Genomic DNA, 19723 nt, shown 5'->3' on the forward strand with positions numbered 1-19723 from the left:
GACAGGGGACCTCAACTATTGAGTCAATGAAAATTGTGAGCAGCAAAATGCTGTTGAGTTATTAAAGCATACTTTTCACCGTATAATGATTATTTGTATGTCATATTAGAATAAAAAGTCTGGTGCATCTTTATGGGAAAATAATTAGATTACTTCACTATCATATTTTAGATCGGAACTAGTAGATGTTTTGGTAAGCGGATGGACAAGAGAAACATGGTAATGCTATAGTTGTTGCTTTTATACATTAGCAAGTAAGAGCACAATAATAGTTTTAAGCTGTCTGAGCCATTATTAGCAATAATCCTTACATTTGATATAATGCATTTCACATTGGGAGGGCGTCTCAAGGTGCTTCACCTGTAAAGAATAGTGACTGTACTTTGTTAGTCAAATGCAGCTGCCAGTTTGTGCACAGCAATGTCCCACAAACTCCATAAAGTGAATGACCAGTTTTATGGGGGTCTATTGGCAAGGACACTGGGAGAAACTCCCTTTTCTTTTTGAATAGTGCCAATGGGATCTATGATGCCAATCTGAATAGGCAGATGGGTTCTCAGTTTAACGTCTAATCCAAAGGTTGGCTTCTAATAATAATAATCCTTGCATTTGATATAGCGCTTTTCACGTCGGGAGGACGTCCCAAAGCGCTTCACAGAACACACTGTAAAGTGAATTGACTGTATATTTGTGGGCGAACGCGGCAGCCAATTGCGCACAGCAATGTCCCACAAACAGTCGTGGATTGAAAATGACCAATTTATTATTGTTTTTGGTTTTGGAGGGATTATTATTAGGCGTGTGGAGTAAGGAAACTTGCCCAAGGTTTCGCCCTGCCTGGAATTGAACTCAGGTCTCTAGCTTGCAAAGCGAGTGCTCAACCACTGAGCTACAGGACTCCACCCACTGAGCTACAGGACTCTCTGACAATGCAGCACTCCCTCAACACTGCATTGGAATGTCAGCCTTCTTCGTTTTATCTTGTGTTCCCTTTACACTGAGTCGAGAAAATAAACAAGGATAAATATTTTCAGATATGCAAGGGTGTCCGAACAAGAGGGCACAAGTTGAAAATTGTGAAGGGTAATTTTAGGACAGATTCCAGGAAATATTTCTTTCCCCAGAAGGTGGTCAACACAGGAATGAGTTACCGAAATAAAATGGTAGAGACCACAAATTCATTTAAAAAAAGGCTCACTCACCTTATCCTTTTCTAGTGCTGCTTCCACAAGAAAACCGAATGGGCCGAATTAATGCTGAGACGAGAAAGACATTCTATGAGAATAACCTGTGGGACTAAATTTGTATAAATTTTATAGAAGTGCAAACTTGTGATTTTATAAAATTGTACTCAAAGCTGAGTTTTGCATCACAACTGCTGTGCATCACTGAATAGTTAAAAAGATGCTGTTTTTGCTACATTGCAGCAGTGAGTCATACACGAGCGTTCAGTGCTGAGTGATATAGAAATATATATTTAACGTAGTGATCAGAAGTCTTCTCTGCCGAGCTCTGACATATTTGCATTTCGACCCATGATCCCTGGAGAGTTAGTTTATCAGCAATTCGGCCAGTTTTATATTCAAAGAGTCTTAAAAAGAATTAGTTTGCCAGTTTCACGAGTGGGAAAAATTCCTAAGCTATTCTGTCTTTGGTGGAAAAAATCTTTGATTCAGAATCTAAATCAGAAGGTCACTTCAAGGAAGTTTTTGCCTGATATTTTGACAAAAAAATTCGCTTTTTTTTGTTGTTGTAAAGTAGTTTTCTGTTTGAGTAAAATTTTTCTTTTGAAACATTTATTTACAGCAAAGATCTTAGTGGACTTTAAATTGTGACTATCAAACCTTGGAAATAAGCAGACGGCTCGAGAAAAAGCAACCGCAGAATCACTGAGAATAACAGCATGAACAAAAGTAACTGCAATGTAGCTGGCAACAGTGAGAGCGTAAGTGGGACATACATGTTTTCTAGTTCTGTACAGTCAGAATCTTTTGAATTGTGTAAATTGGTTTCAGTGAAACATTGACCGAAGAAACTGTTTCTGCATGTACAGTATAAATGATTCAGTGAAACAATCATGCAAGATTATTTTAATGTCTGAAAAATGAATGTTCCGCCCCTAACTTCTGAATCTTTTTGACTGTGCCTGTGGTCATCTCTGCCTCCCCTTTCTTGTTCTTTGTTCAGCGTCCAATCCAGCAAATGTGAGATGTTCTGAGAAGTCATCTACATAAAGGACATGATATAAATGCTATTTGTTGTTGTTATTGTTAATGATGTTTTGACAATACAGATTGGGTGTTCATGAATATCGACTTAATCACAAGTGCATAATTAATAACCCTGTTTATGATTAAAGCAGCTGCTTTTGTTTGGTGATTAGAATGATCTTTTTGTGATCATTTTGCCCATAAAGTACACAGTCAAAATACGCTTTACAGTATATCCTGTAAAGCCCTTTGAGATGTCTCGACAACGTGATAAAGTGCTATACCAAATCCAAGGATTATTATTATTATAATTATTTATTATTGGGTTTTGAATTTGCAAGAGCTGTAGGACGAAAACTTGTGGTGTTTTGTATCCACTCCTTGTATTAACTTGCACAAGGAATGGATATTCAGAAATGTCGCTAATGTGTTCCTATTGAAGGAGAACCCTGTTATTACACTCTTCAATATAGCACTGCCTCACATATACCATGGGTCTACTGTGGACTTATGCTACCTGGAAGTGCAGTACATGCATCTTCTGGCACTGACTAGACATTTTTCTGATGCTAACATCACTCTCAGCTGGGGAGCGAGGCACAGGGAGTGCTGCCTTTGTGAAGACAGTGAAATCAGCGGTGCTTCATGGGCGTTTCTTGCAGCGCTTGGGTAATGACATCAGCAGTGACCTGAAAGCTGGTTATTTTTTCACCCTGGTTTATAATGCAGACTGTGAGATACTGGACTCAGTATAGTGAGGGTTTCCTGTATTTAATTCCTTAATCGGCATGCTTCATTGGCAGTTATTTGCACTGAGTATCTGATTCCTGCAGTCTTTTCTTTTGGTCACTGGCAACTGAGAGGAATGGCTGTGGAGATCAGACCCTAGGAGCAGGTAAGTGTTGTTCAAGTTAAAACTGCAATTGGAAATTGGATAGTGAAGGGTATCTACGAAGGCCTCTTACCCCTTATTACAAACAGCGATATGAGACTACTACTATGAGCTGAAACGAGGTGCCAGAGATGCAATTCACCTCACCACTCTATCATGTTACGGAAGGTTTCACACCGAACATGGCAATGGATCATTATCTGCCATGAAAATGATGGTGCTCACACTGATCCTCTGTCCATCTAAGTACAGTTAAACACTTGTAATGAATACAGTTAAGTGTTTCTAAATGCAATATCATCATTCTTCCACAAGTTTCAGTTGTTGGTCAGTGCTTTGTAGAAAAAAACACCTGGGGCAACAGGACTTTGTGGACACTCTGTAGATAGTGACAATAAAATCCTACATAAAAAGGGCAATAAGAATTTTTAAAATCTTTAAAATGGTGGAAAGATTAGTCCTTGCATATATGTAAATACTTTGTCTCCCACTCTGTAAAAGAAAGAAACAAACAAATTAAATAAATAAAAAGCTATTCAGGGTGTTAAGTCTCATAGCCCCTTCAATCCATTTCTACTCCAAATTGATGTCTAATTCTTGTTTGAATTTGTTGACAGTATATTGGCGAACTGATAATAAATGTAACTGGTACTTTATCACAGCACTCGCTGTGAGAAGGTTTAGACCTTGAACCATTTTGTATATAGTTTATTTGTTCACTTATAAAAGACACTGAATTTTTAGCAGTGATTTTTGTGATCTATGTTGTGGAGAATAATATGACCTACAGTTCCCAAACAACATGCTTATTCAGTAATTAGACTGCAGCTTTTATTGGAGGTTGTTTTCGACTTCTCACTTTGTGTTCAAATCCCTAATGCTTCATTGTCTACTGCAGTCGTGATCCTCACAGCGTTCTGAGCTCAGCCTCAAAATCGATACAGTTGTGCTGATAGTAGTTTATTTCACCCATGTGGAGAGAAGAGCAGCAGTTCATTTCCAATTTCGGCTTGGACTATTGTGCCGAGTGGATAGCATATGTGCGTCTGAAATTTGATGGGAGAGGCAAGTCAAAGATGTGATGATTTAATGAACATTCGATTGTTGCAATATCCTTCAAATTTCAAGTGGAGGGAAAGTGCATCAGAGTCACTGCTTCCCATTCCGTCACCAGAGAAATTGGCAAAGGAAAAGTCCCTTTCAATTAAATAAAAGACATTTTGACCTAGATTTCACAGGGAGGTTTAGAACAGCTCAATAATGAGTTAATGCAAAGAGAGGAGATGGAATAAATAATGCCTCGGTGATGCAAAATCCTTTCAATGATCTCCAGAATGAAATGTAACAGAAATGAAAGGAAGTCAGCCATGCCAATCAACATTTCCGTCAACTCACCACACAAAATATTGTTGAATAATTTGCATGACAATATCAGAATGTTTTGGTTTGCTTTCATAACTGATATGGGTGTCAGACTAGCTCAGTTGATAGTTGGTGGACATTGCAATGTTGGAGATGCTGTCCTTCAGATCTGCCAGTTCAGGTGGATACCAATGGTCCAAAATTGGTACTCAGTTCATGGCTGTTTGTGGGATATTGCTGTGCACAGATTGGCTGCTGCATTCATCATCATCATCCTCAACAACAACAACTTGCATATATATATAGCGCCCCTCATGCAGGATAGCATCCCAAAGCCATTCATCTTCATGATACACAAACATTACATTTGACACTCTATCCTGTGAAGCGCTTTGAGGCCCTCCCAATGTGTAAGTAGCTCTATCAAATAATTATTATTTAACTTACAATTGTATACAGTCTGAGACAAATATAAGATAGAGACTAGGATATCTAAAACACAATTTTGGCGGAACTACTTCACACAGAGGGTAGTGAGATTGCGCAACTCTCTGCTCGAAGCGGTGGTTGAAGAGATACCATAGATTCATTTAAGATGAAGATGGACTTTCACATCAGGGAGAAGGGAATAGAAACGTATGGAAGGGAGTAAGGAGAGGGTGGAGTTAAACACTGGTACAGATTGCTTGGGCCAAATGACCTATTTCTGTGATATACTTCTTGATGATTATTATTTATATTTTTTCATCTCCATAGAAAATTAAAGAAGGTTGATCCTTTTGATTCAGAGCCACTTTTGAATATTAAGTGGCAAAACAAAATTCTACAGCCAGACATGCCTGGAATCAGAGTGAATGTAGATCCTATATTAATGTTGAGATTGTTCGAGGAACACTGAATTAGCCAGGCAGAAGTTGATAAGTAGGGAAGAATTATTCGTGTCCTGTGGTGAGTTAATCAGCCTATAGCCTCAAACCTCTTGACAGCTGCACTCACATTTTTCAATGAATTTCCAGCAGTTATGTATAATTCACTTCTCAACGTCATTTATATCGGTGCATAAATGTAAAGCCACAAAATGAATTGGATGAACTTTTGATTTACACAAAAATTGTGCAGGTCCCAGATCTTTTTGAATCAGCTTGTCCAAGTGTTGAGTTTTATAATATAAGAATCCCTGCATTTGAAATAATGTCTTGTTAAGTTGTCAAAATATCTCAAAGCACTTCACAAGATTCACTGTAAAGTGTAGATATAGTGACTGTGGGCAAGTGCAGCAGTTAACCGGTGCAGAGTGTGTATAATTAATGCTGTATTAATTTATTTATAATTTTAAGAACCGTTTTATATCAGTAGGATGTCTCAAAACACCTTGCAGAATTTACTCTAAGGTGTAATGACTGTATTTGTAGATGAACGTGGCTGTCAGTTTGCACACAGCAGTGTCCCACAAATGGTCATGAAGTGAATGTACAATGCTATCCAGGAGATTGTTGGCCATGACACCGGGAGAAACTTCTTTCTCTTTTCGAATAGTGCAATGGGATCTTTAATGTCCATCTGAACACTCAATTTAAGTCTCATCTGAAGGTCGGCTCCACCATCTCCCCCAGCACTATCAGGCTTGTCCCAAGGTCACCTCTAGTGGCCAAGAGGGCAGCCTGTTGCTAGGCTTCCTCCACTTTTCACTGACTACTGGGAGATGCATGACACCAGAGGCCAAAATTGACTATCCCTCTCCCATTGTGTGATGGGAGTATATACAGACCAAAGGGTGCTGACAGAGTCCAAGGGTGATCTCTACAGTAACACTGTTGATATCAGCAGCTCCCATCCTAGAGTGTTTTTAAGCAATGCCATTTGTTCAAAACCAAAACCAAAATCAACACCAGCCTTTGTTTTTACAACTACAATATTACCTGCTTTGACTTAAGCAGCATAGAGACACTGAATACGGCTCAGTGTTATTCAAATCATTCTATCTCTCGTTTTGCTGTGTCTCATTATCATTCACTGTGTGCATCCAAATACAATGTAGCATCTGGAAGATCCTTCCTGCTTCCATCAGGGAGCAAATATATTCAGGAGTAGGAGCTGGGGTTTAATTTTGAATTTTTCATGCATGACTGGATGCACGTTTCACAGAGTGACCATTTGGCTTGTTCTTCTCTTTCACTGCTTGAAATGTCCGCATAGAGTTGTTCTGTTGGTAGCTATGATGTGATTCAGTTGGCAGGCCAGGTGAGGTCTGTGCGTTCTCAACAGAAGGGAGTTTCTCCCGGTATCCTGGCCAACAATTCCCCAATAAAATTAGTTACTCGCTCCATGGCTCTTTGTGGCACATTGCCGTGCGCAAATTAGCTGCCGCATTCGCCCACAAAACACACAATCACTCCACTTTACAATGTATCCTGTGAAGCACTTTCTGACGTGAAAGGGGTTACACCAAATGCAAGTATTATTATTATAATATTCTCTCCTGGATGTTTGTGTAGTCACCGATGCTTGGAATTATTTTTTTTAAAAATCACAATTCAGATCAACCATAACTTGAGTGTGGCTCCTTCCTCTCTGAACAAAGAACATCAACAGGTTAAGATTCTCAGTGTTTTCATGCCCGTCCTTCAGATGGGAATATTGCTATCCACTCACCTCCTTCTGTGCATCCTTACACTCGCAGAGCTGACATCTACTATCCGGGAGTCTGCTCTGGCTTTGCTTGTGATGTAACAGATGTGTAATTAGTTTCTGCAGTTTTCACCTAGGGGACCCCTTGCAGAAGTGAAAATCTCTAATCTCAGCTTAAAAAAATGACAGTGCAGCAAGCCTGTCACTTACTGGCTGAATACACAAGGAGAGGGCTAACATCAGCACTAATAATGGAGACTGCAGCCTGTCCACCTGCCTTTTCCCAGTACATGAAAGCATCCATAGCGGCATCATCCAGATAACTCAACGCGAGTTGAAAAATCCCTTATAGCAGATAGTACATTGTAAATACTGGCACAAGGTTATTAAAAAGGGCGTCATTTACTCTGCACTCTCCGTGGTAGAAAAATATGTGCAATTTGCTATTTTTGCAGGCTACTTTTTTTACCTTCTCTCCTGAAGATACTAATTCTCACTTGGTACAGGTTCACAAGTACTCAACTCCCATGAAACTGTACTTTGCCCTTGTGGCCATTGTTCATAGGCTTTCAGTGTTGCTCTACTGTTTGGTATTGGCCAAAATCGGAGCCAAGCTTCATTCCATCGTCAAACAACACTTTTCCAGCAGGGCAATCTCTGGATAGAATTGAAAAGTGGCAGCGAACCTTGGCAGGTTTTCCCTTCCTCAGCCTAGCTCGGGGACACGGAAACAAATTGCCCAAGCCCCTGACCTAGCTGTTGTCGGCTAACTCAGCACAGAATGGGTTTAGAACCTACAAATTTGTGGTCGTGTTAGCCTTTGCGACACCTCTAAATTTTGGAACTTGTAAAAGATTTAAGAATTGCATTCTATTTGTTTAGTCTTTAACAGGATTCAAAGTATCAGAAAGTCTTTTGCTTGTGCCTCATTGATTGCTTAGCTGCCCATTTTTTTTGTGTTATAAAAAAATCTGTATAATCCAGAAAAATCCTTGAAGCCTCGACCTTCGCCTTGAGCATCTTTTACTTCATGTAATAATGTGTTGGAAAATAACACATCTGAGTTAAGTATTGAATGTCTTTCTGTATGTTACCCACAGCTTCCTATCACAGTACTGTGGCCACAGGATTCAAGGTGCATTCACATTTTCAAAATGAGAGTTTGCAGCACTGCTTTGTTTAAGTTTTTGATTTTATTGAGCAATGTCGCATTTTGATGGAGAAGGATAATAATTTTGACATTGCCTCATACTATGTGCAATCTACCATATGAGCTTTTCATGAATTGCTTGTTGTTCTTGTAATGCCTTGGGGGAATGCATGCAAAGAACTCTCCCATGGAGAATTTCCTGCACCATTTAAACAATCACACATGTCCATTTAGCTAACTATTTTGCTGTTGATAGCAGTGCTGCTGTCAGAGGCATTTTTCCAAAAACAAACGCAGTCCTTTACAAGCTCCTGGGGCAATTTACCATTGCAGTCTGTGGGTGGTTCAACTATTGCTGTCAGTTGTAGCTCAGCTAAGAAATCCAGTCCTAAAGGGATAGCACCATAAAATGGTAACAGAGCAGAGAACCAGAGTCTCTCTTTGGTCATTGCTGCTCTATTATCTCAGTCACATTTGCGGAGCTCTGCTTCTCTTGCTCACTTTGGCTATTTCTTCCGGTAATACTCCAAAGTGAAGACTTACAATAATAAATAATCCTTGCATTTGTTGTACCACCTATTACGTTGGAAGGGTGTCGCAAAGCACTTCACAGGATTTATAACAATAATAATGCTTTATTTGATATGGCGCCTCATCACATCTTCGAGATGTCTCAAAGAGCTTCACAGAATATACTGTAAAGTGAATTGATTGCGTATTTTCTGGGCAAAGAGCGGCAGCCAATTTTGAATAGGGGGATTGTTGGCCAGGACACGAGAAGAAACTTCCCTCTCTTTTCGAGTAGTGCCACGGAATCTTTAAAGTCCAGCAGAATAAGCAGCCAGACTTCAGTTTAAAATTTCACCTGAAGGACAACCCCTGTGACAATGCAACGCTCTACCTAGATTATGAGTTCGAAGTCTTAACCCAAAGGTTGTGGGTTCAAGACACACTCTTGAGGACTCAGGCGAGAGCCCTACCAATTGAGCCAGGTTGACACCTGGCAATACTAGGTTAGGGAATGATGTGTAATTTTAAGTTAGTGTTTGTAATGCCCTCAAGGAATGAACATTTAGTGTTCAAAGCACTGTCCCCTCATCTTAAGCTTCCCTTAATAAAGCATCTGATTAGAATTCCCATTCACCTTTGGGAAATTTGCTTTGAGATTGCAGCCCTGTGATCAGTGGCGTAAACCCCATTTGATGTGGAGTGCAGCTATTTGTCAGCTGGTGATTGTAACAGAAGAAGTCTGTCCAACATTCTTTGATTTGTACATGTTAATTATTAAGCTATTTGTTATCTTTCTAGAATGTTTTAAACTGTTCAATTGATTCTTTGAAGCGTTGATTGCCAGTTCTGTTGATTGCTAAGTCAAATCTGTCTGGCTGTCTCTGTGTAAAATGTCTCTGTCTCGACTAGGATAGTTCATGTCAAATTACACAACAATTCTTTTGTTTAGAGAATAGTACATCAAAGTAATTATGCTGGGAGAATGTCAAAGTTGGGGCTGAGAAGAGAAATTCCGACAGCTGGACATTGTAGAATCTAAATAATGTGCAATTCTCTGTAAACAAAATAATTAGAAAGAAACTGAATGTGGGGGAAAATGTAAAGCATACAAGGACATAGCCTGGCTCAGTTGGTAATATGCTCGCCTCTGAGTCAGAAGGTTGTGGGTAAAAGCCCCACATCGGGACTTGGAATTCACAGTCTAAGCTGATACTCCAGTGCTGAGCTGGGGTTGTGCTGCATAGCTGGGGGAAGCCGTCCTTCAGATGAGACATCAAACTGAGGTCCTGTTTGCCTACTCAGGTGGACGTTAAAGAAATCATGGCCTTACCTGAATAGAGAAGGGAGTTTCCTCTGGTGACCCGGCCAACCTTCCTCCAAAGAAAATGGTCACTCCCTTCATGGCTGTTTGTGGGACATTGCTGTGTGCAAATTGGATGCCACGTTGGCCTAAATATCGGCCTAAATATACATAGCCATTACACTCCTACCTGTATGAAACCTGTGATGTCGTTTGAAATGTCCTGACTTGAAAGGCACTATTCCAAAAACATGGATTCCCCCAAGGCATATAAATAAAGTAATTCGATCATAAGCTGTGCATAATCCACATCTAATAGATTTTGCCAAATGTATTCAGAAGGTCTTTCATCTACATCTCAGTGCTTGGTATTTTTCAGAATAAGTCTGGTAGATGCTAACAATGTCCCACAATTCTTAAGTTACTGTGGCCTTTGTGAAAATTTGGGTGCCAGACTCTGGCTCAGAATGGTGAATTATTAAATCTTACAAGAAGGACAGCTAGGGTTACATGTTGGAATGGAGTTTGAAAGGACTATAATGGTTTATGTCTTTTTCCCTCATATCTTTATGGACCTAAAGCTGGAAAAATAAACAAGGTACCAGCTAATTACAAGTCTGAAATCATTCCCAAATTAGGTAATTCTCAAACAAGTTCAAAATTACTGATAGAAATATGTTTCCAGCGTTGCTCCCAAGTTCATTTCCCTTTTTAAGAAAATGGAATTGTGTGTGGGATCTCTAGGGATAAGGTAAAGTTGCTGAACAGACTATTTACTGAAAAACCATCTGAAATACAGGGTCAGGAATCAAAAGCCTTTGTATCAAAGTATAGGAACTCAATCAGATAAATTACATAAGAGACAAAAAAGTTAAATCTCCTTTTAAAATGTTGTCCTGATAGAGCTGCTAACCTCGAGCAATAAGTACTCTGGTTTAAAAAATATTTTTTTTCCCTTTCGCATGTGTGTTTGATCTGTCCTCTGTTTAACTGGTATTGTTTCATCTGGGATAGAATCATTACATCCACTCTAAGAAGGGATCAGACTCGGTCTTCAATAATTCCTGACAAATAGCCCTCCTACAGGTCGTGTCAAAACTAAGGGAAGACGACTGGATGAGAAGATGTTGCAACGTCTCAGCTTGCTAAGTGGTGGTCAATTGGTTTCAGAGCAGGGTTGTCACTTTAATAACACAGTCCAGAAATGGAGAGGCGTTCTTGATCTCCAGTATAAAGGTTCAGCAATAGCCCTTAGCTTTTCTATCATCAGCAGTACGCCTCGTGAATACAGAAGTTGATATACAGACACACTGTTTCTTAGTGAAACACAGTTTCTTGAGCACATCAGGTTTTAATCTGTAAACTATGGATGAGGTATTCTTAACTGTTTTTCTATTCCTTTCATTTTCAAGCCTCATCTTGTCTGATGCTTTATATTGAATTATAATGATAAGGTTTGTCCGATGAAGCACAGGAGAAAGCATTGGATGTCTGCCACAACTAATCTATAATTTCATGAACTTAATATAATAGGCACTATATCGCTCTATTTGAATCAAATTATCTTCTAGATGAGTTCGAAGTTGAATTAACCAAATCTATTCATAGTAATGACATTACGCATTTTATGTCGGATTACATTTTTAAAAATCTGGCAGCATTTTAAATTCAGAAGAAAGTATTTCAGTGTGTGACAACGTTCTGTTTCTGTCTTGTCTCTTGATTTGGAAAGAGTAATTCATTGTGAATTTTATAGCAAAGTAATCAATAGCATTACACTGACTCCCACACTCCTGCTCTTGCAGTAACTCATGTAAATTGGATACTGCCCTGGTTGAAGTACCAAACTGTTGTGAGTGTAGTGCAATTAGTGTAGTTTAATAGTAACTGTTACTCCCTGCTCGCCGTCTTCCCAAATCTTCCCTCCATAAACTGCAGATTATTCAAAACTCTGCAGCTTGTGTCCTCTCCTGCACCAGGTTCCGTAACCCCATTACCCCCGTCCTCGCTCGGCTTCACAGACTCCCCATCCCCCAGAGGATCGAGTTTTGAGATCCTCGTTCCACTCCAGTCTTGCTTTTCCCTAAATCTGCGAGCTACTAAAACCTTATCAACCAGTTTGCTCATTCTGCTCAGCAGGCACTGGTCTGCTCCATTTCCCCTGTCCTCCCGAAGTGAAGGGCGCTATATAAATACAATTTGTTGTTGTTGTTTGCAGTCTTACATTCTCAGCTACTCTGATACTTTAAAGAGACATTCTCAGTTTTTAAACCACTCTGTCTGACAATCAGTTTATTTATTTAGCTGTTTCTTTTTTTAAAAAAATCATGCAGACTAATTCTTTAATTCCCCCTGAAAATCTCAATAAATAGAGGACGTGTGTATCTGATGGTGTAAAGCTTTCTTGACTTCTCATTAGATGTCTCAATGTGTCACTTTTTGACTGACTCAGTGTAATTCTATTCAATTATAATCGGAACAGTAATTTTCCTTGCTAAGTAGTTCTGCATGGGAAAAGCAATAGGGGTCACAATGTTCAATTGAAAGAGGGAATGGATTATGCCTGTAAAGCCCAAATTTCCTCACTAAGATGTAAGCAGTGTTATTGACAGATGCAGATATGAACTAATTGCAATATGTGAGATATGGATCAGCTCACTGTGTAAAGTCACATAGGAAGTGGAAAATATTTGAAGAGTTTTATTGCCACTCTTGAGTGAGATTTGGTTGTCAGCTGGTTGTTTGACACATGCGGATACCTACCAACTGTACCTCTCTGCCTCCACCCTTGACTCCAGGACCACTGCTGTCCTGACAGAATGACTGTCAGATTTCAAATCCCGGATGAGAGCTAACTTTCTTCAGTTGAACGTCAACAAGACCGAAGCTCTGCTGATTGACTCCCGTCAGTGCCTCCACATCTCAGGCGCTGACAGCATCACCATCCATGAATGCACACTCCACCTTAATAAGCCAGTCCGGAACCTTGGCATCTTGTTTGACCCTCAACTAATCTTTCTACCCCACATCCATGCCATGACTTGCTCTGTCTTCCCCCACCTCCGCAACATCACCCAGCTCCACCACTGTCTCGCACCGCAGGCCGCCGAAACCCTCAATCATGCATTCATTATGTGGAGGCTTGACTATGCAAACTCATTGCTTGTTGGCCACCCCAACTCCTTCCTTCATAGGCTGCAGATCATCTAGAACTCTGCACATGTGTCCTCTCTCTCACCAGGCTCCGTGACCCTATCAATCCCATCCTCTCCCGACTCCACTGGCTTCCCATCACACAGAGGATACAATTCCGGATCCTGGTCCTCACCTTCAAAGCCCTCCATAGCCTTGCTCCCCCCTGTCTCTGTGACCTTGTAACCCCCTACCATCCTGCCTGATCCCTCAGCTCAGCGGGCTTCGGCTTGCTTCAGTCTGTCACTCTGCCATACCCTCTGGAACTCCATCCCGCAGTCCCAATGCCTCGTCCATTCCCTTGCCTCCTTCAAGGCCTATCTCAAGATCCTCCTCTTCGACCATGCTTTCGATCTCCCTGCTTCCTCCCCGGCCCTCCACCCTCCCTGATCCCGACCTCCAGCTCGGATCTGAAACACTGACTGTCCAGCGCCTTGAGATGTCCTCCTAACGTGAAAGGCACGATACAAATGTAATTTTGTTGTTGTTGTCTCAGAAACCTGGCTGAAGCTATATTTTGTACTTAAATGGGGAGAAAACGGTGGTATGTATTGAGCCAAACAAGTATTTAGTGCTATATTGGTTTTCCTTATTCTTCACTGGTTTAAATTTCCCAGACTTGCCTTTCAGTTAAATATACCTGCTGCAATTGGGATAAGTTTCATCGTCCACAATCAGCTGATTTGCTATGTGTGCTTTAAGGAAGCAGATGGTAGGCTTCATGCCAGAAATGAGGCTAGTGAGAGCGAGGAAGGAGACTGAAAATTGGCTTAGCAAAAGAAAGCAGAAGGTCAGCACTCTGCATGGGTATAACAGATGGCAGACCCTGTGATGTTACAAATGGTAATCACAACTTGAATTCTATAGGAGTGAGAGATACTAAGTAAATAAGGGAAAATCATAAGTATGTAAATATTTTTTGGGGGCCAATGTTCTTGGCTTTTCTTTCCTGAAGGTGCTCACTATTCTCCAAGCACTAATAGGCCTTTGGTGGCTAGCCCAAATGTATATTCTTCATGTGTGAACCAGGGCAGTAGTTATTTTCAGTCTATTAGGTCAAATGCCCATCATAGCTGAGCCCAATCTCTTCCTTACCTGATGTCCAGCAAGACCCACAGTACAACCTCTGTAGCTGCGTAGTCCGATTAAATTTATTGACATTTAAAATACAGTAATTTCAAATAGAATTGCTCAGTTAAGATAACTTGAAGTACATCACACTGAGCTTGTAGGAAATCCTCTCTGAAAACAGGCCAAGTTGGTGCAAGTTAAAGGATTCCTCCAAATAAAAAAAAGGCCATTCACTTCATGGCTGTTTGTGAGACATTGCTGTGCATTGGCTACCATATTTGTCTGTAAACATACAGAAGCTATATTTCATAGTAAATTCCCATGGAGCTCTATGAGACACCTCAATGAAGTGATATATCAAATGCAAGGGTTATTAATCTTGTTTGAAATTCTATGTTTCGCCCACAAAATACAGTCAATCCACTTTGCAATATATTTTGTGAAGTGCTTTGAGATGCCTCAATGATGTGATAAGGTGCTACATCAAATGCAAGGATTATTATTAGTAGCAGTAGTAGTTTAGATCCCATTGTTTTAGCGCCAAATTATAGATCTGAGAGAAGTCTGAGTAAACAGAACCTCTGGAAGAAAATAAAACGGAGTCCTGTAGCTCAGTGGTTAGAGCACTCGCTTTGCAAGCGAGAGACCTGAGTTCAATTCCAGGCAGGGCGAAACCTTGGGCAAGTTTCCTTACTCCACACGCCTAATAATAATCCCTCCAAAACCCAAAACAATAATAAATTGGTCATTTTCAATCTACGACTGTTTGTGGGACATTGCTGTGCACAATTGGCTGCCGCGTTCGCCCACAAATATACAGTCAATTCACTTTACAGTGTGTTCTGTGAAGCGCTTTGGGACGTCCTTCCGACGTGAAAAGCGCTATATCAAATGCAAGGATTATTATTATTATTAAACATGGAATGAGAAAATGGCATGTCATCCACCAAGCTCATTTCTAACAAACCATACAATAACTAATCTATTGTGGGCTTCAACCCACTCCCTGATTCCAGTGGTAATTGAGCAAAAACTTCAGAATATTACGTCCTTTGCCACATCTTTACCATTCAACTCCAACCACCTATCCAAACAGACTGTTACACATATCTATAACTGTGAGAAAATAATTCTAATCTCTTATTCATCTTGAGGCTTTTATTGAGTGCAAAAAAGGGAATCAGAATTGTTTCTGGTTTTGCTGTGTGATATTAATCACATGGGCAATGCCATAAATGAAATTGGGTACTGTCAAGGACAATAACCATTAGGTTACGAAAACCCTACTGACTCTGGTATCCCATTGTAAACATCAATCTACCCTGTTAACTGCGTTTCACACAGGAATGCCACCATTGCTCTAATGTGACATCAGTCTGCCTTTAATCTGTATTGCTCATCTCCAGTACAACACTGCTTTCTCTCTGTAGTGCAAAGCAAGAATCTGAGCGGTGCATCTCTTTACCGATCTTGGAGTGAGCAAAAGAGCATCCAATTTTCCTCTGGTTGGTATATTTGCCCACAATAGATCATAGGATCTGTAGTTTTGTATTTGGCACATTAGCAAGTGTTGGTAGAGATACCTTTCTATGGGTATTACAAATGTTGTCCTTGAAATGACTTGCATCAAATGACTGGTGCAAGTGAAAGGAGGAATGAGGTTGTTGATTTAGGCCTGGGGGAAATGCTATGAAAATGTATCATGCTGAGTGTTACAAAGGCATAATCATGTATTGTTGTATCTGAAATCTACATGAGTAAACATCTGTAGCCAGGACAGCTTTGCTCAACTGGATATCTACCTGAAAGTGATGGTAACATTTACTCTCAACACATTTTTCACCCAATTTTTCCAAAGCAGAAATTATGAAGCTGATGTACAAGGCTTCATATTAAGCTAATTTATTAACTTTATTTACATTATCTAAAGTATTGTCAACAGTGGCAATCTGGCCCAGTTGGTAACACTTTTGCACCTGAGTCAAGCGCAACAACAGACTTTGATTTCACATAGTCTATCTAGGCTAACGCTTCTTTGCACTGCTAGCGGAGCAGTGTCCACCTACCTCTGACATTCTTAAACCCTACCAACGTGCTCGGTCCCTCCACTCAGGAGACACTGCTCTGCTTTAAGCTCCCCCACCATGCCCACTCCACTGTTGGCAGTCAGGCTTTCAGACACTCTCTGGAACTGCATCTTGGAGTTACTTCACCTCTCTTGCCTCCTTCAAAGTCTATCTCAAGGCCTTCATCGTTGATCATGCCTTTGGTCATCTTCTCACCATCCTTGGCCTTCACCCCTCTCAAATCCAACCCCCAGCTCGGGTGCAAACCCTCAACTGCCCAATGCCTTGGGTCATTCTCCCGACATGAAAGGTGCTATATAAATGCAATCTGTTGTTGTTACATTGTCAAAGGTCCTCGTCCTTCAGATGAGACTTTAAACTGAGGTCCTGTCTACCTATTCAGGTGGACATTAAGGATTCCATGGCATAGTTGGCCGTCTCTATAAATGTTTCCATATAAAATTCAGTCGAGCCTGAATAAATACTTTATTTCAGAGTTTGTAACACAAAGGGCTCTGCGTACAGCTCAATATAATGGCAATTAACTTTGTAGATCCTTCTGACGTTGGCCAATGTAAAGCGGCATATAAAGCATAGACACTCTGCTCCTTTTTTCTTTTAAATTGATGGCATAGCTTCAAACTCAAATTAACAGACATCACTGGAGCTGTGGTTAGCTGTGGAGACTGTAAACAAAAGCTCACATTAATATTAATGACTAATTTATCATCATTTGTTTTTGAAGAATTAAGATTGAAGCAATTTCCATCATGTCTTAATCCATTTGTTTCAATTATTTCTGGAATGTTTACATTGAGCAGACTTTTACAAGGGGAAAAAAAAGGGAAACCACATTAGTGGGGACTAAACTTTGTCTTTGTTGGAGAAGGAATTTGTTTCGCAGGCAAATGAGGGAAAGCAGTACTATGTCTTAATCTCTGCGTAAAACCTAGAAAAAATCTCAAAGAAATGTTGCTTGAATAAAGAACATCAATGCTAATTTATACTATGCTTTGTGCAGTAATCCATTATGAAAAGCTCAGTAAAATAAATTTCACAACTTGATCTCCAGCTGATAGAACTACTTTGAATCTTATCAGTTTTGGCAAGAAAAGTAGAGTTCACTTGCAATTTGGGGAAAATGGCGGTTTTGGCAACTATTTGGCAAACAATAGAAACTGCTAGCTGTTTTGGCAAAAATCTTTTAATTTCTTTGGAGTACTTCATTAGTTAGTTTAACTGAAATGCTAATATAATTATTTTGGTTCTGTTTGTCTAGTACTGTACTGACACTCCAATGTAGCACTATCCTTCAACAACAACTTGCATTTATGTAACGTCTTTCACGCAGGGTAGTGTCCCAGAAGTCTTCAGATGAGTTGTTAAACCAAAGTCCCATTTGCCTGTTCAGGTGGATGTTAAGATCCTACGGCTCTACTTAAAAAACAAAGGGAGTTTTTTCCCAGTGTCCTGGCCAAGAATCCCCAAAATAAAATTGTTCACTCACTTCATGGCTGTTTGTGGGGCAATGCTGTATGCAAATTGGCTGTTGAGTTTGCCAACAAATATACAGTCACTAAGCTTTCAGTAAAAATTCTGTGAAGTGCTTTGAGATGTCTTGATGACATGATAAGGTGCAATATCAAATACAAGAATGATTTAATTATTTATTTTAATGTGGTTTCTTCCACTACGTCCTATTGCAAATATTGTGAAAGAAAGGGGTTGCAACAGAACAAATAAATGTGTAAAATCCCTTTAAATAAAAGTTAATTCCTATCTTGGATTTCCATTGGTTATCTTTCCTTTTGTTTGGGTTTGCACGTCTGACCCTTTAATTTAAGCACAAATAAAAGAAGGAGGCATTGTGTGAAACGTGTAAATAACAATCAATGCATCGACTTGTAATAATAATAATCCTTGCATTTGATATAGCGCCTTATCACGTCTTAGAGACACCTCAAAGCGCTTCACAGAATATACTGCAAAGTGAATTGACTGTATGTTTTGTGGGTATATATTTTGTCGACTTGTAATGCGGGTGTAAACATGTTTACTGTGGGGTATTCACCTTGTTTCCCCTCAATGACTTTTTCCTTGTTGCTCATCCAAGAGTCCAACTACCTGGGTGAAGCAAAATAAATGTCAAGGGCTGTCTTATTTGCCTACAAACATGGTGATCCATTGTGTGAAGCATTTTGAGACATTTCAATATCTTATAACAATTCAGTATTCATTATTCCAAGACCAAAAATGCATCTTGCCTATTTCAGCTGTAAGATTCCTGTTTCATTCAGAATAGAGCATTTCATAAAGCTGCATTGCTGTTGGGGATGTCTCAGGTATATGAGCAGAAAGTAATAAATTCAGAAAAAAATGTAAAAAATGCTGGTTTAAATTGTTACTGTCGAACAAGCTCCTGGAGTTCAGCAGACTTTATTGTCTGGTCAGATTGCTGTTGCGTCTTATTATAATAATAATAATAATAATCCTTGTATTTGATATAGCGCTTTTCACGTTGGGAGGACGTCCCAAAGCGTTTCACAGAACACACTGTAAAGTGAATTGACTGTATATTTGTGGGCGAAAGTGGCAGCCAATTGCACACAGCAATGTCCCACAAACAGTCGTAGATTGAAAATGACCAATTTATTATTGTTTTTTGTTTTGGAGGGATTATTATTAGGCGTGTGGAGTAAGGAAACTTGCCCAAGGTTTCGCCCTGCCTGGAATTGAACTCAGGTCTCTCACTTGCAAAGCGAGTGCTCTAACCACTGAGCTACAGGACTCCACGTATGTGATCTGAACCTCTTGAGTGCTTTCCAGTTTTGTAACCTTAAAATATGTTATTTTATTTATAGAATATTTTAGACGGAATAATTCACTGCATCGAATGCAATTATTTTCCAATAAATCTGCTGTAATGATGCCCCTGTGGAAGCTTCCTACCATCTGTAAAGGTCATTTACACCAATTTCAGTTGTCATTTTACCTTGCAAATCCAGATTGGATTAAAAAACAATGTGTACCACAAGCAAAAACAACACAAATTGAAAACTCATCAAAATAGTATTATTGTAGATTTTTTTTGCAAAATCAAACCAGAACAATAGGCTTAATTTGAAGATTGCAACTTAATCCTGGAGTTTGGGTAGAATTCAGAAAGCTTCTGTCATTATCATCAGTGTCAACTGAACACCAGAAAGTTGCCTCACTGTTCTGCATATTTTATTGAGAAATGGGATGAAACATAAAAGGTTCATTCCTGCAATCTAATTTCTTCAATTTCCCTATGTTTCTTTGCATGTCTATCAACTTCAAGGTTTGCAGAGAGGATCTGTG

At 39.7% G+C, this 19723-nt stretch overlaps 1 long non-coding RNA gene across 1 annotated transcript in view; it reads left to right on the top strand.

The window, feature by feature from the left end:
- The window catches only part of LOC103177868, a 135402-nt gene that overhangs the window by 83738 nt on the left and 31941 nt on the right, over nt 1-19723 (top strand). The window contains exon 2 of the long non-coding RNA XR_006085138.1: nt 1807-1945. This is a non-coding gene — a long non-coding RNA (uncharacterized LOC103177868). The remainder of the gene's footprint in view (nt 1-1806; nt 1946-19723) is intronic.

The sequence above is a fragment of the Callorhinchus milii genome, unplaced genomic scaffold, assembly GCF_018977255.1.
Source record: "Callorhinchus milii isolate IMCB2004 unplaced genomic scaffold, IMCB_Cmil_1.0 Scaffold1, whole genome shotgun sequence".
NCBI classification, from domain to species: domain Eukaryota; kingdom Metazoa; phylum Chordata; class Chondrichthyes; order Chimaeriformes; family Callorhinchidae; genus Callorhinchus; species Callorhinchus milii.